The sequence below is a fragment of the Glossina fuscipes genome, unplaced genomic scaffold (genome assembly GCF_014805625.2).
Source record: "Glossina fuscipes isolate IAEA_lab_2018 unplaced genomic scaffold, Yale_Gfus_2 28, whole genome shotgun sequence".
Classification (NCBI taxonomy): Eukaryota; Metazoa; Arthropoda; class Insecta; order Diptera; family Glossinidae; genus Glossina; species Glossina fuscipes.
Genome location: NW_023998423.1, coordinates 8,638,731 through 8,653,797, shown reverse-complemented (window position 1 = coordinate 8,653,797; position 15,067 = coordinate 8,638,731). Strand labels below are relative to the sequence as shown.

Below are 15,067 nucleotides of genomic sequence, written 5' to 3'. Positions count from 1 at the left end.
ACGATATAGTAGTATTCTAGAATATAGTTTACTAGAGTATAGTGTGTTTTGTACTGGAATATATTATACGGGAATGTATTGTCTTTGCTAGTTAAATTCGAATTTATCTTCACACCCTCGTATATGCGGTAAATTTGAGCCTTTTAACTTTTTATAAATTTTGAGTACCAACTAAGAATTCAAAAATTTTTGCTAAGAAAAATGGAATTGCGTTCAGTTTATGCACTGCTGCGGTCTTCTGCTGAGACCAATTTGACCCATTTTCAATACCAACCTGTGTGCACGAACTTCCAATGCTTCTACAAAATTTGAAGTCGATATCTTCATTTTTGTGACCACGATATTGCCAAAAAAAAAACACACCGCACAGACATACAGATGGACGCTGATCGAGAATATATATACTTTACAGGGTCTTTGAAGTTTCCATTTGGAAGAAAAAGGCGAATATACCTTCATACTCCAGTGATGGGTATAAAACGGGAATCTTTAAATTTGTCCAACAAATTTTGTTTCCGGGAAAGCCGACAAAAATTGAAACAAAAAGACTAATGACTTAAAAATATATTCTTGGCTTAGGCCTGGCGAATAAAATTATAACTTATCGTGGTCTATACAGAAACATGATTACACATGCAGTTCAATTTTGATTCGTGCATCTCTACCGATGCATAAGGAATTAATAACAAGTAACTAAAATTCTTAGCCTGAACCTGCGGAATAAATTTAAAAATTATCGACGTTGAACCACAAACGTGCGTATATTTGCATATAAAGTGTATAAAGGAAATAACGAGCGGCGAATAAGTTATGATGACAAGGTGGCAAAAAGGCTATTTTTGATGGGAAGAGATATCGATTCTCTGTGATAAACAGTGAATGACGCGAATCTATTACATTAACACTTCACTACTCGACTATAAGATCAAAGTTGCCAAAGAAGAGAAAGGAAACGCCCAAGACTTCTTAATATAAAAATGTAATCGGTGTCGTGAGATTCTGATTGCGATGTTTGCGTGCACTTATTGCATAGCCTGGAGGTGGCGTAATAGAATATCATTCATACCCATCTTTGCCTAAATCTTCCGATAATCTTTGTTTATGTCATGTCCCAAGAAAAAATATTACTGAAACAAAATGATGCACTACACGATGTACTACATCGAGTTACTCGAATTGATTTAAGAAGCCTAAGGCTATTTTAGGTATATGTCATACCAATGCAATTCCGGCAATTCTCGTTATCAGTTGCTTTTTCGTTCGCACTTATATCAAGCTATCGTAAAACTGTCCTTCCACCATCTAGAACTTTGTTGTTATTTTTATATTACCATTTTTTTGGGACCGTAAGAGGTACCGGACGATAAGACAGACTTCAAATTTATAAAATGATTTTTAAAAAAATTTATTTTAATGTTACTTTCGAATCAAAATTTGTAATTGTTGTTAACATAACTCGTTCTAACTATTTTCAGTCCGTCTTCATTCTCGGTACTATGTCACCGTTCGTATTACTTTCATCTGATGTATTGTTGTCCTCCTCCTCCTTTCAAAAAACGGCGTCATCTTCATTACGGTTTATAAATATTTCAACCATAAGACGCGCCCATTTTTCTATGTAAAAAGATTCGTCCAAAAAGTACGGTAAATTCCTATATATATCTCTCCTCTTATTATTCATTATTATACCTGTTTCCCTATATATATTGTACTCACATAAAGTCATTCATTATCAGCAGATATTGTTTAGTAATCTTAAATTTTAACACAAACATAGATTAAATGAAAGGAGATATTTATGTTGGCATACCAAGAAGGTATTCATTAAGGTCCATCACGTTTACAGAGTTTAACTACATCTTGAACCTACTACTACTTAGATGCATTTCACTTTTTTTAGTGATGAAAAAGCGGAGGTATATCGTAACAGACGATGAAGAATGTGGGCGAGGAATGCCTTAAGTGAAAATGTGTATTTGTGAAAATTTTCTTGAGGAAATTGCATCGTTTCTCACTTTCTTTACTACATTCCTTCCAAGCACTACACAATTACTTCAAATTCCTTTCTGCTTCTTCTTTCCTCTTCTGCTATACCTTTTTCATTACTTAAAACCATGTTTATTAGAAATATTTGAAAATTCGTTTAAAGCTTAAATAAAAATCTAATCCAAACTATAAATTATTGCATTAACAAAGAGTGTACATACGCGACGTGACATAGTGTTAATGAAATTGTTCGTTGAAAATGTTGAAAAATAAAAAAAAAAAAAAAAAGGGAGAAAAACAAATGTGTTTGCTTGCTTTCCTTTGATGTCCTTTTCGGTTATTTGTGAGATGATTACTTTTACTCTACTACTGCGAATATGATTTTTTACTCCATTACTACCACCACATATACACTTTTACTTCAACTTCAATAACCAAACTTGCTCTTTAAATTACAAGGACAAAATTTTATGGAACAAATTCTTGATGAAGGAGAGCAGTGAAAATCTGGCAAAAAAAGAATTCATCTTGTCATGTTGTAGTTATTGTTGTCGATATATGTGTGGTAAAGGAATTGTAGTATGTGTGGGTGATTTTTTTTTCTTTTTTTTTTTTTTTCTTTATTATTTGACAGCAGCAAGAGAATATATAATACGCCTACAATCCTATGTGCATACGCACACATAAGTCATACTTCTCGCCACGTTGTGCTCTTATTCTCCATCCTCTGGATAGCTACCAAAAAAAAAAAAGAAATGAATATTGGAATAGTCTTTATGCATAAACATCCACTTCCGTAGAATAAAGCATGCACAGAAATATGCTGCTGCTGCTGATACTGCTGCTGGTGCTTTTGAGCACAACAACATTTTTTCACAAGTACGAACGAAAAATATGGTGTCAAAAAAATAGACTTGAAATAGCAAACTTTGTGTTGTTGTAGCGTCAGGTTCAGCTAAAAAAAAAAAAAAAAAATAAAAAAAAAAAAAGAGAAGAGAAGGAAAATAGAAAAAAAAAATATACGTTTTTTTCACATATTTTTGCAAAGGGTACCCCATTAAGTATGTATAGTGCGCAAGCCTTTCTCTGTCGATTGAAATCACACTAATATCGAGAATACTTTATATATAGATGAGAAATTGGAATGCTTGCGTATAACGAATGAAATACCGACGGCAGTTGAAAAGAAAAAAAACGTTATAATTCTTGACGGACAAGGCCGGATTGCGCCAAATTCTTTTTGACAGAATGTAATTTTTTATTTTTTTTGATCTATTTGTGTAGAGAGGGACAGACATGAGAAGTAGGATTATTATGGTATATCTTCCCAAAGGAAAATGGAGAAGGAAATATGTTTGGTCTTGGATTGAACGACGACGACGAATTTTCCGAGATCCTCGTGCACAAACTAGCACAACCAGAGGGATATAACGTCACCAGGAGGTGAATCTAACAAAGGAATGTAGCTCGAAATAACATCATTTTTAATTTTATGCACACTATTGTTCCTTTCCTTTCGTCCCGTATACTTCAAGCGCCCGTTTCTTACGTGCACCTCCATCATCCTATTGTGCTCTAAGTGTATATTAATTGTGAAAAGATCCGAAGCAAAAAGGAAAAGAGAAAGTTTCTTCTCCTCATCATTACCTTGTTGTCGCTGTTTTTGTTGTTGTTAAGTTCAGTCACCTTTAATGCATTTCCTTCAAAATCGTCTTATAACTACAATCCATAAATTTTAATAAAAACTTTAATGTAACTGCCTTAACTTATTGAGTTACAAGAGCTTAGAGTAAGAATTCGCGCTCAACGCGAGGAACAATTACAATTTACTTAAAAAAATCATAGGCGATGCTTTTCATTATGTTTGGTAAATCCTAGCATCTTCATCTTCCATTCGTATAATATGATAAGAGGCTTTTCTTTTCATTTGGCCGCCAGCGTTAATCCTAAGTCATTCGACATATTGATAAACCACACTTGCGACAGGTCGTTTTTGCAATTTCGTTCAGAGAAACGAGAGAAAAAACTTGATTCATTTCTACATATTTGGAACTAGGAAGGAAACCCTTCCACGGAGATTACATCAATGCATCAACATATACACAAATGATGACAATGACAAGAGGCATTTTAAGAACACGCACTTTTTTATATAACTTATACGGCGGCACGTGTACGAAAACGTCGTCATATGCAGGCTATGCGTATAACCTAATGCATTAGATACATATGTAGCATTAAGATTGCATAACCGAGCAGCGTTGTGTATGTAAAGCAGACCTTCCTGTAGCATACGTTCATATAAAATGCATTCGTATAGCATGGCCAAAAATGGTGCCCGTGTTCGTATAACACGTGAAAACGAGGATCACGCGAGACGGTAAGAGAATGAAACAGAAATACATTTTTTTTTCTTCTTCTCCTCGCTCTCTGGTGAAAAGAAAGCATTTATTATTCAACGGCCATCGAAATTATTATCATGTAGTATCTTAAGTATCTTAAAGACAGTTATTTTAAATAGGATTGTGAAGGGCTTATGTATTAGTATAATGTAGGCGTGTCGCACACCGCGGATTCGAATAAAACGGAATGAGTCATCCTATTATAGACGGATCTACTGTACATGAGCCGCTGGTTATGTCAGTCGTACACATTTTTTGATTGTAATGTTAACAAATTGATGTCCCGAGCCCGTTTCGAGTCAACAAACATTAGCGATAAATTCCTTCAATGAATTTTTCTCTACATTGAAAGTATTTATTAGTATATTCTATTTAGTAACCAATGAGTTACTGTAAACTGTGTAAAAATAAAATACTAAATAGAAAGTATTCGAATAAGTGATCCGATAAATCAAAATTATGTCGCTTTCATCAAAAATTTGCAAATTTGCGTAGATTCAACACAAACAAATAAGGCGGACAGACGGACGGACGGACAGACAAGCTTAAATTGATTTAGAAAGTGATTTATTACAATACGAGATGGGTCTATCTCAACTCCATCTAGGTGTGGCATACATCTACACAAACTTAACATATCATTGTACCACAAATGGAGTAACATTCATGTTTGAAAGAATTCCAATTTCCCATTAATCAAGATTTTCCTGATTTTTTTTTTTTTTTTTGAGAAAATTTAAGAAAATTTTATCCACATATGATGTAAATGAATTTTTCATATCCAAGCCAAGTTAAATACTGATATAGTTAAGTCTTTTGCCCCCTCTGCGTTTTGTGTAAACAATTTAATAATATTTACTATCTCTATTCCCAATAGATAGTTGAAGCGATTATGGGAAATTGTTGTTGTTGTTGCTTGACTCGCGCGATTGAGATTGTTACTCAAAAGTATTTTTAATTCGCGTTAAAACGAATCTTTGATACCCACTATACACTAACGATTATCAATCAATCCCCCAATATTTCATTTTTTTATTAATAGTTTTTGTAACAGCGTTACGTGCTTGTAGGTAGGTAACACAACTTATTACTACTACACTATCCGTGTTATTGTTTACTAGACAAACTTTATTTATTACTGATCCCAAAGGGAGATTGGTTTATACTTTTTAACTTTTCGCATTTGTGTACTGACAAAGTGATGAGTGGAACTCCATAATCGAAATTGAATTTAATGTTCAAATAAATGAAATTTTATTACATAGGTAGGTAGATAGGTATTTATTTAATTCTAATCTTTACAGGCGTAATTGTCGCTCTCTCTCTCTCTCTCTCTGTTCCCCTGTCTCTCTCTCTCTCTCTCTCTTACTCAAGCAAATATTTCTTCTTATCATGTTATTTCATGTTCGCTACTTATCAGCTAATGTTTTATGCAAACAATAAAAAAAACAATGAAATATTTGCCATTATATGAAAAAGTCATCGTTTATGGAAATGTATAAAGTTCTTTTTTATTCATATTCATCGAAAAATAGAGGCAAAAAAAAATTTTTTTTTTTTTTGTAGTGCCTATAGAGTGTTGATGCGAACCACTTAGAAGTACGAGAGATTGTAAAGCGCATTTTATAAACTATTTAAAGTACAATGATATCGCAATATATCCCTGAGAAATTTTTCATCTATGTGCTCACAAAGAAAGACATGAGTTTTTCATATATATAAAAAAAAAAAAAAACTATCATTTGCCTTTCTTTTGTTCTTGCTTCGTGTGCTTTACTTATATTCACAATACCTTGGAGTACCATGCAGCACATTACGAAACGATAATAAAAAAAGAATGAAAAAATTTGATGCAATGTCAATGACAAGACGATGTACGTTTTGTATATAGATACTAACTTATAGATGCTTACGTTAAGATAAATTTATCGTATGTGCATGTATTTCAGCGCTTTAAAGAAGTTTTCAATATTTTTATTACATACTTCCTTCTTATGAAACGATTATATTAATTTGATCGTATCATTTGTAACATTCGGAAACACGCCTCAGCGCAACTTCATAAAACGAATTATGATCTAAATGAGGGCATGATAATTGTGGGAGCAATTAGCTATGATTGCTTCTTTCTATCCATTTGTCTATCCGTACGCCAGTTGAACTTAATATAGCAACCTTTTGCATGTAAAATATGAATAAATAATCTTATAAGATGATATATAGATCTTGCCATGATTGACGGATCCGTATGATTTTTAGGTAGTGCCAAAGTTCTATAATTTTATGACATTCCAATCATTAGTTTACAAAAATAGGTTTGTGTTAGTGATGGTACTTTTGTTTCTGCAAGATAGGGACAAAAATCTGTATTTCGTGTGTCTAGCAAGAAGGTTGGCATTAGTCTTTCTACCTACGAACTTATTGAGCGATATGGTAATTTTGCACAAATGCATTAAATTATGCTTTCAAACGTCATCCTATAACTGTATGTCCATCTACGATCTCCCTACGAGATCCCGTTTGGAAATGCAAATGATTCAATGTAGCGGAATCCAAATCCAAAAGAAAACGCCCCCAGTTTTCCATTTCATTGATAACCTTTTTTTAATCAGCACAAAATTCCGAATATCCGTCCGGCCATATATATTTAATTGTCCAAGCTACTGGAAAATTGAGAAAGCCCCCGCCTTAAGTCACATAGTTTACAGTCAGGCTTCAATATACAGGCGTATAGTGTGCTTTAAGAAAAGTCATAAAATGTTAAAAAACAATAAAATAATTAAAAATTCATAAACAAAACTAATAATAGAACTGAAAAAACAAGTATTTAAATATCATTAATTAAGCGGATGCTACATTGGACCGTGGATCGCTTTACAGTGAGTATAATTTATATTTTTCCACGACCTGTCAAGGACAACCACATAAAATATCGGACTGAAATCATGGCAATCGACATACATTGGCATACATTTGCAATGATTTCCGTTTGGACGCCTTCGGTTCAAGGGACGCCTTAAAGCGAAAACAATTATTTTTTTTTTTTTTTTTTTTTTTTTTTTTTTTTTTTTTTTTTTTTTTGCTCATAATATATTCATTTATATCTGACTTATATCGAAGATTTCTATATGAAATATCGAGTGAAATGACGTCAGTGTCCACATTCCAAACACCCAAAACTGATTCGCTTGCGGGATAATTAAAATTCTAAAATACCGAAATAATGCTTTCCTGCATATCTTTTTGTTTTTGTCCTCCTCCTCCGTTTTTTTTTTTAACATTTTTCCTCTGTCTCTCTCTTTTACTTACATTAAAACAAAAAAAAAAAAAAAAAAGAAAAAAAAAAAGTGAGAGAAAACGATTTTATTGAGTTTTAAACATTTTTTCCAACAATACAACTTAATATTAAATATTTCTTTAAATGATTTAATGCTGCTTCTTCATGGTAGTTTAGTCGTTGATTTAAACGTATTTGCGGTATAAACCTATAAGTAGAAAGTGCTGTTTTTCCATTTCCTTGAACTTTCCTTTTAAGAACAATTTTCAATCCTTCACTCAAGTCAATTCAAACTTTTTTTTTTTTTTTCTTAGTTCTTTTCCTATTTTATTATATTAAATGTAGTTTTCAGTGGTTTCTTTTCAATCCCTTTCCTTGCCTCCTTAATGCTATTTTTTTTTTTATATTATTTTATTTTATTTTTATTTTATTTTTTTTTATTTTAAGGGGTTTCGAGTCCTCAACTCATCTCTTAAGTAAATTTACTTAATAGTTGTTCAGTTTTCCTGCGATTTCCTTTGACTACAAAGTAAAGTTGGCAAGTATCTCTTTGTGCTTATGCTTGTGCTTGTGCTTATGTGTGCTTGCGTCTTTGTATGTATGTCCAGTTTTTCTTTCGGATTAACTCTCCTTTTGGTTTTCATGGTTAAAACTTTATTTACACTGAGAAAACAAAAACAAAAAAAAAAAAAGGAAAAAACCTTTGTGCACTTATTTTATTTTTTTTTTTTTATCCTTGATTTTAAAGAGGAAACATTTACAATGAATAAGATGGACAAACAAACAAACAAACAAACGTTTTGTCATTGATATTCACATACAATATTTACAATAAATACATATCAACACACATCAATCAGATCAAAAAATCAAACAACAAGTTATTTCTTACACTTTTCCCAACTAATTATCTTCGTATAAGGAAAAGGTTGTCTTTGCGGTTTGCGTGATAGAGACCAGATAACCGCGCGTATTGAAAAGTTATACAATCATTTTATGCTATTAAGAATTAAGCCCAAAAACACTCAACAATTTTCGGTTTCAATATTTCTTAACACTTTTCTCTAAGGCACGCATATCTCGAGTATATTATGCCGAAATGGAACTTTTCCTCCGTTAAAGGACAACAAAGTTGTGATCATTTGATAAACTCCTTTTACTTTCAATTCTCTTATTACGCTGTCCGTAAGATACTTAAGACTTGAGCGTAAATTAAACCCTCTCTCTCTCTCCCTACCAAGCAGAGTTGCATTATTGTTTATGTAAGTCGTCGGCACGAGGCTGCCACAACCTCAAGATTTTCTTGAATCAAGTTCAACTGAAGACAACCGCTTACGGATGAAACTCATTGTCTCAAAGAGCTACCAGTAGATATCAACACTTAGCACAAGCCATCTCGTTGAAAATCGCCAAAAAAAAAAAACTGCATTTTTGGAGCGAAAGACCTTTTCCCAGAAAGTACTACATTATCAGCACCAACTATGGATGAAACTCAAGGAAAGGTGTTTTGTTTAATATACGTCCTAGACAACTCCAGATTAGGAGCAAATGCTCTCAAGGCAAAAATTGGTAAAAAGTGATCTAAGGCAGATATTGAGCCATATAAAAAGTCTCCGCGGTTTTAATAGTGTTGATGCCTGGGCAGCGCTCGCCTGATTGTCTCAAAGGAACATGTGCTTAAGGGGTGACATTTTTTGTGCAAATAGTCTTCGAATTCTTTGCCGATGTACAAAGTTATATTGATTTGAAAATGACCGAAGTATCTGAGTAAACATGCTTTGTGTTGCTTTTTTACTGTCTAACAAAGCTAAAACATGCAAAAACGTGCCGAAAAATTTATGAAATATACACTGAGGATACAGTGAGTGAACGAAGGATCCACGAGCCACCTGCTCGATTGCGTTTCGGAAATTTCTTTGTGAAAGACGCACTTTGCCCTGATCGATCAGTCACGGAAAAAATCAACAACATTTTGCAACTGGTGGACCAAGATTGGCATGTCAGTTATCCGGAAGTGACGGAAGCACTGAACATCAACCACAGTTGAACATCAATGACAATTTGCAATCATTTGAGAAGAGCACGCTACAAAAAGAAACTCAAGAGAAGACCAAAAAAACTGCGGGGACCTTTTATATAACTCATTAATTAACGAATCGGAAGTTTTCAAACGTTTAACGATAACAGAAATTCTTTTAAAAATAAGCAAATGAAATAATCAAATGAAAGGTACTTAAGCCAACAGATCAATAAAGCGACTAATAAACTCCTATTAGCCTTGGTAATGACGACGACTGCGTCCTTTATAAAAATTCTCAGTCCAAAAGAACTTAGTACATTATCACCAATGTTAACAAAGATGTTTGATATAAAGAACAAATTTTGTATCCCTTTGCATCATAATGTAATCGGCATCACTTGCTATAAAGGATTTACATGACCTTCGAAGGGTAGAAGAAGCGCGCTTTCCATAATCTTTTCTTTTAATAAAATAAAAAAAATTACTTCACGAGCGATGTTTTTTGAAATTTCCTTTAAGAGTTTCGGAAATTCGATCAAATTCACTTTCTTTTACTAGGCTCATCTCGTGCTCGAGCTCGTGGTGTATGGAAGGACTAAAAAAAAAAAAATTGAAAACTTGAACAAAGTTGTTCGCATCAATGTACAAATCTACACCATATGTTGACTTTTAAAATAAATATTGATTACATAAAAGAAATAAATTTCATTCCGCTAATGAGTCCTATCCTAAGCTAACTCTTGATAAGATCAGTACACTCGTTGCTGAGATCTGAAAACGCCGACTTCAAAAAAAAAAGAGTTTCAACAAAACTGCAAAAAAAAGTTTCACTTTGAAATAGTGATGCATGCGTAGTAGATAAGCTACTAACAGAAAGTTTCAAAGGTTTCCTTCGCCCAACTGGTCTGAAACTTTAAGGTACTTTAAGGGAAATAAATTTTTTTTGAGCCGTAGTAGTAGTAGATGCAATAGAGGTAGATCATTCCGAAGTTATATCCCGATTGACTTTTTGATTGAAACTATAACAAAATATTATTAAAATGTTGTACTAAACATATATGGGGACAAATAATAAAAAAAAATCCGTTTAACTCATAAAAGCCGAAATTGAAGACAAACCTTTCTCAGCTTCAAGAGTCAACCGATAAAGCGGTCTTCCTGGAAAGCCATGCCCAATCGTATGGAGTTAACTCAGTCAAAGAGACGCCCCGACTCAGTCAGAGAAACCCATAAAGAACGAAATTGAGGACAAACCTTTCTCAGCTTTAAGAGTCAAGCGATAAAGCGCTCTTCCTGGAAAGCAACGCCCGATCGCATGGAGTTAACTCAATCAAAGAGACGCCTCGACTCAGTCAGAGGAACCCATAAAGACCGAAATTGAGGACAAACCTTTCGCAGCTTGAAGAGCCAACCGATAAAGCGGTCTTCTTGGAAAGCAATGCCCGATCGCATGGAGTTAACTCAGTCAAAAAAGCGCCTCTTTTCCCCTCTAGAAGTTCTCTGAACACCTTTGCTAACATTACGAACGCTCTCGATTTTTGAATTACCTGAAATTATGCAGCGTTTTTACATCTTTTGTCCAGGAAATGCCACAACTTGGAAATAACGCTAAGTAATATTTTGCGTAATGCGTAATTCTGGGTGGCCGCAGCGGAATATAATGTGAATAAATAATGATTAAAGGAACTTTTTCGTCATATTGCTAAGCATGTTTCCCAATCTCTTTTCCTTCTCCTCCGCTCCTCTTCGTCTCCCTCCGCAGTATTAATTCATTTATCGTACTATAGCTTACTGCTCGAAAGTAGTACAACTTTCCGGCGGATACTCTGTATTACGGATATATACATTTCGGCAGATACTCTACATTACGGATATGCAATTTAAATAATATCCTTATCCACTTCACTTGGAGCGAATAAAAGGTCTATGTATTTTCTCTTATCATTGGTGATGTTGTCCTTGTATTCAAACCTTCAGTTGTTTATGCTCAAAGGTTTTTGATTTTTCGAGTTGCATTTTAGTGTTTTGTTCTTTTCAAAATTTTTTCCTATACACACATACGTTCACAAATTTTAACACCAAGTTCATTAACATATATTTCGCCTTCAATATTAAGGACGACGATAAGGAAGGAAGGATTCATATAACGCAAAACGAACAAATAGCTTCAAACGATGTTTCCCCCCTCCCCAATTGTCGTCCTATTTAAAGACGCATGTATATGCGCCGAGTATGTTTAGATTCAATTTTAATTTTTCTCAATTTTTTCATTCAAGAGTACGTTTGTTGTTGTTTTTATTTAACTTCTACAAGCAAAGCGGCAGCGCACTCCTCCGTTCCTTGCACTGAATTTTTTCAATTGTTCATGTTTGTGCATTCAAACGCATATACACACACGTACACATACATACACACAACAAACACGCATAGATTTGTTATGATTAAATACAAACATACATACATACATACATACATACATGTAAGTACACATGACAGAACATGCATTTGATTGTTGGTATTTGTTAAACAATCAAAAAAAAAAAAAAAAACCAAAAAAAGAGGAAAAAATTTGAATGATTTCTTTTCCAATGCTTGTGTAAGAGTTTTGGCAAGATGTACGTATGTTCCATTCTTTTGACTGTGTTCCGCAGGGCTTTGAAGATTCCTTCTTATGCTATACATGCTCTCTGATGCTTCTTTTTTTTTTTTTTCTATTCGTATTTTTTAATGAATGCTTAGGAATCTCTTTCTTTGTGATTAAAATTTGTTACAAAATAATTTGTGTTTTAATACTTTTTCTCTTTTTTTTTTTTTTTTTTTTTTCATTCCAATCACTGGAATAATAAAGGTACTCTAATTTCGTCATTGCATTTGTAACACAGACGAATATAAGAATTAAGATATGATAAAAAATATTTAAGATCTAGAGGTGCGAAGAAGTCTTAGTCTGAAGGATTTTCCAAGAGATCGGATGTAATACAAGGCGACTTTACATTCCCAGTAGCGTATTTGGGCTTAATGTTACACTCCATATGATCTGACGCTAACGTTCACAAAAGAATTTTTGTTGCGCGGCCGTTTGTACGACCATAAAGTCAACAACGATCAGGACCAATATTTATGGAGGCAAACTCATATTGATTATTTCGAGTGATCGGCTGGGTATAGTCTATTCTGAGATGTTTCAGTTCTACAATATGGAAGGGTTGAAGGGGAATTGAATCGATCCTTAAAGGCAGAATATGCTAACAATACCGTCATAGCCGATCTGGGAAAAAGCATCAAAAGCGGATGTTTATATATATATTTATATACATATATATATATATATGTATATATATATTTTTTTTTTTTTTTTTATTAATTAAAAACTAAAAGTTAACAATTTCGATGAACCACTTAGAGAACGTTCCCCGTCAGAGAAGTGGTATTTGTTATTCTTTTTTTTTAACTCAAGAAAGTACCTGTGTTTCAGTTTTCCATGTTAAATTTCGCATTAAAAGGTTAGAGACGGCCATAGCTAAATCCAAAGGGTTTCCCCTACAATTTAAGAAGTAATTGAAATGGATGCAGTCCAGGAAAAAAGTTTCTGAGTAGTAGCAAGTGGAATTGCTGGATTTGCGATCCGAAATAGTTTCATCATATCCAAGTGTTTTCTTTGTTGAATTGATTGCATCGTTCCTTGTTACATAAGTAGGTAAACCCAACAATTTTAATGTATCTAACTTTCGTACTAAGACGATTATAGTATTCTTAGCTCTTGTTTTCTTTTAATTTCTTTTCTTTTTGTTATTTTACTAATTGAAAGAAATTTCAAGAAACTAAGTAACAAAAAAAGAAATTAAAAAACCCATGAAATTCTTATTTTAAGCAAAGAGCGCGTTTTCGTTAATGAAGAAATTTCGCTAATGCGTTCTCGCAGGCAGTCTCCCCCCAATGTAAACAATTTTAAAGTTACTTTCATTTTATTCAAGTGAAACATCAAAAGAGCCATTAATTACATTTCAAGTCCATTCACTACTGCATTAATATTATTGATTAGAGCAATTTTTCTATAAGAAGCATAACTCGCGTAGTAAGCGTAGATTAATAACCACAAATATAAGATTTGCCTTTGCCAAGAAGAAGAAGAGAAAATGTTTCGATTAAGAATTTTGTACAGGATTTGTAAAAATGTACTGCCATCGATTGCTTGTACAAAAAACACGAGGAAGTTACGAGTTTTTTTTTTATGAAATTCGTACATCAATTTTGTTTCGAACATAGATTTACTATTAAATGCAAGACGAGAATGATTTAATAATTTATTATGAGGAAAGGAGAAATTCGCGACTACTAAACCCAGCCAATGTTGAGGGCCAATCAATCTTATCGTTTGTTTGCATATGCTTTCCGTATAAGTACGTAGCGACAGAAAAACGATAGCAGACCATGTTCACCGTTGCTAATAATGTTCAACTAAACTTTATATTTACATATGCTAAAAATGAATTTCCATTTCTTATTTCCGAAAAGCAAAGACAGAGAGAAAGAAGACGAGCTATGTAAAGAAAGTACCAAAAATGAAAATATGTTCGATCTCGTGTTTGTCGTGTTCTCCGCCTGCCGTTACAACACTGACTCTTTTGACGGATGCAGAGATCAAGCGTAATCTCAACCGTAGCTTACAATTGTTTTTATATTTAAAATAGAATCGATTTTCTCTAAATAATTTTAGTCGCGATCTTGTAAAACGATTCCCTCTGGCCATAGAGTTGGTCACTCTCAAGGAATGCCAGTTCACGAATAATGTGAAAAGTTTCTATTGGTGATAGCAGGCCGGAATGTTTTCTAACATGTCCGTTTAAAACGTAAGGAAACGGAAAGGAAAAAAAGGGAAATGAAATGACAGAAAAAGAGAAGGAAAGATAAGGAGCGGAAAGAAAAAAAGATGGAAGGAAAGGAAACGAAGGAAAAAGGAGGCAAACAAAGGGACGGAAAAGAAAGTGAAAGAAACGAAGCGATAGCAAAAGGGAAGAAACCAAAGGAAAGAAAATGAACGGAAAGGAAAAGAAAGAAAAGGAGAGACGGAAAAAAAGGAACGGAAAAGAGAGGGAGGGAATCGAAACGATAGCAAAACGGAAAGAAACAGATGAAAGAAAAGGAAAGAAACAACAAAAGGAAAGGAAAGAAAAAACTAAAGGGAAGGAAAGAAAGAACGAAAGGAAAGGAAAAGAAGAGCGAAAGGAAAGTAAGTAAGAACAAAAGGAAAGAAAAGAAATTACAAAAGGAAAAGAAAAAAGAACGAAAGAAAAGACCGAACAAAAGGAAAGGCAAGAACAAAAGGAAAGAAAGGAAAGAACAAAAGCAAATGAAGAACAAAGGGAAAATGAGAAGAAAAGG

General features: G+C 33.5%; 1 protein-coding gene across 2 annotated transcripts in view; it reads right to left on the bottom strand.

Annotated features, from left to right (window-relative positions):
* LOC119636798 (low-density lipoprotein receptor-related protein 6) overlaps nt 1-15,067 on the bottom strand; it is a 98,424-nt gene that overhangs the window by 82,034 nt on the left and 1,323 nt on the right. The gene's annotated exons all lie outside the window — the stretch shown is intronic.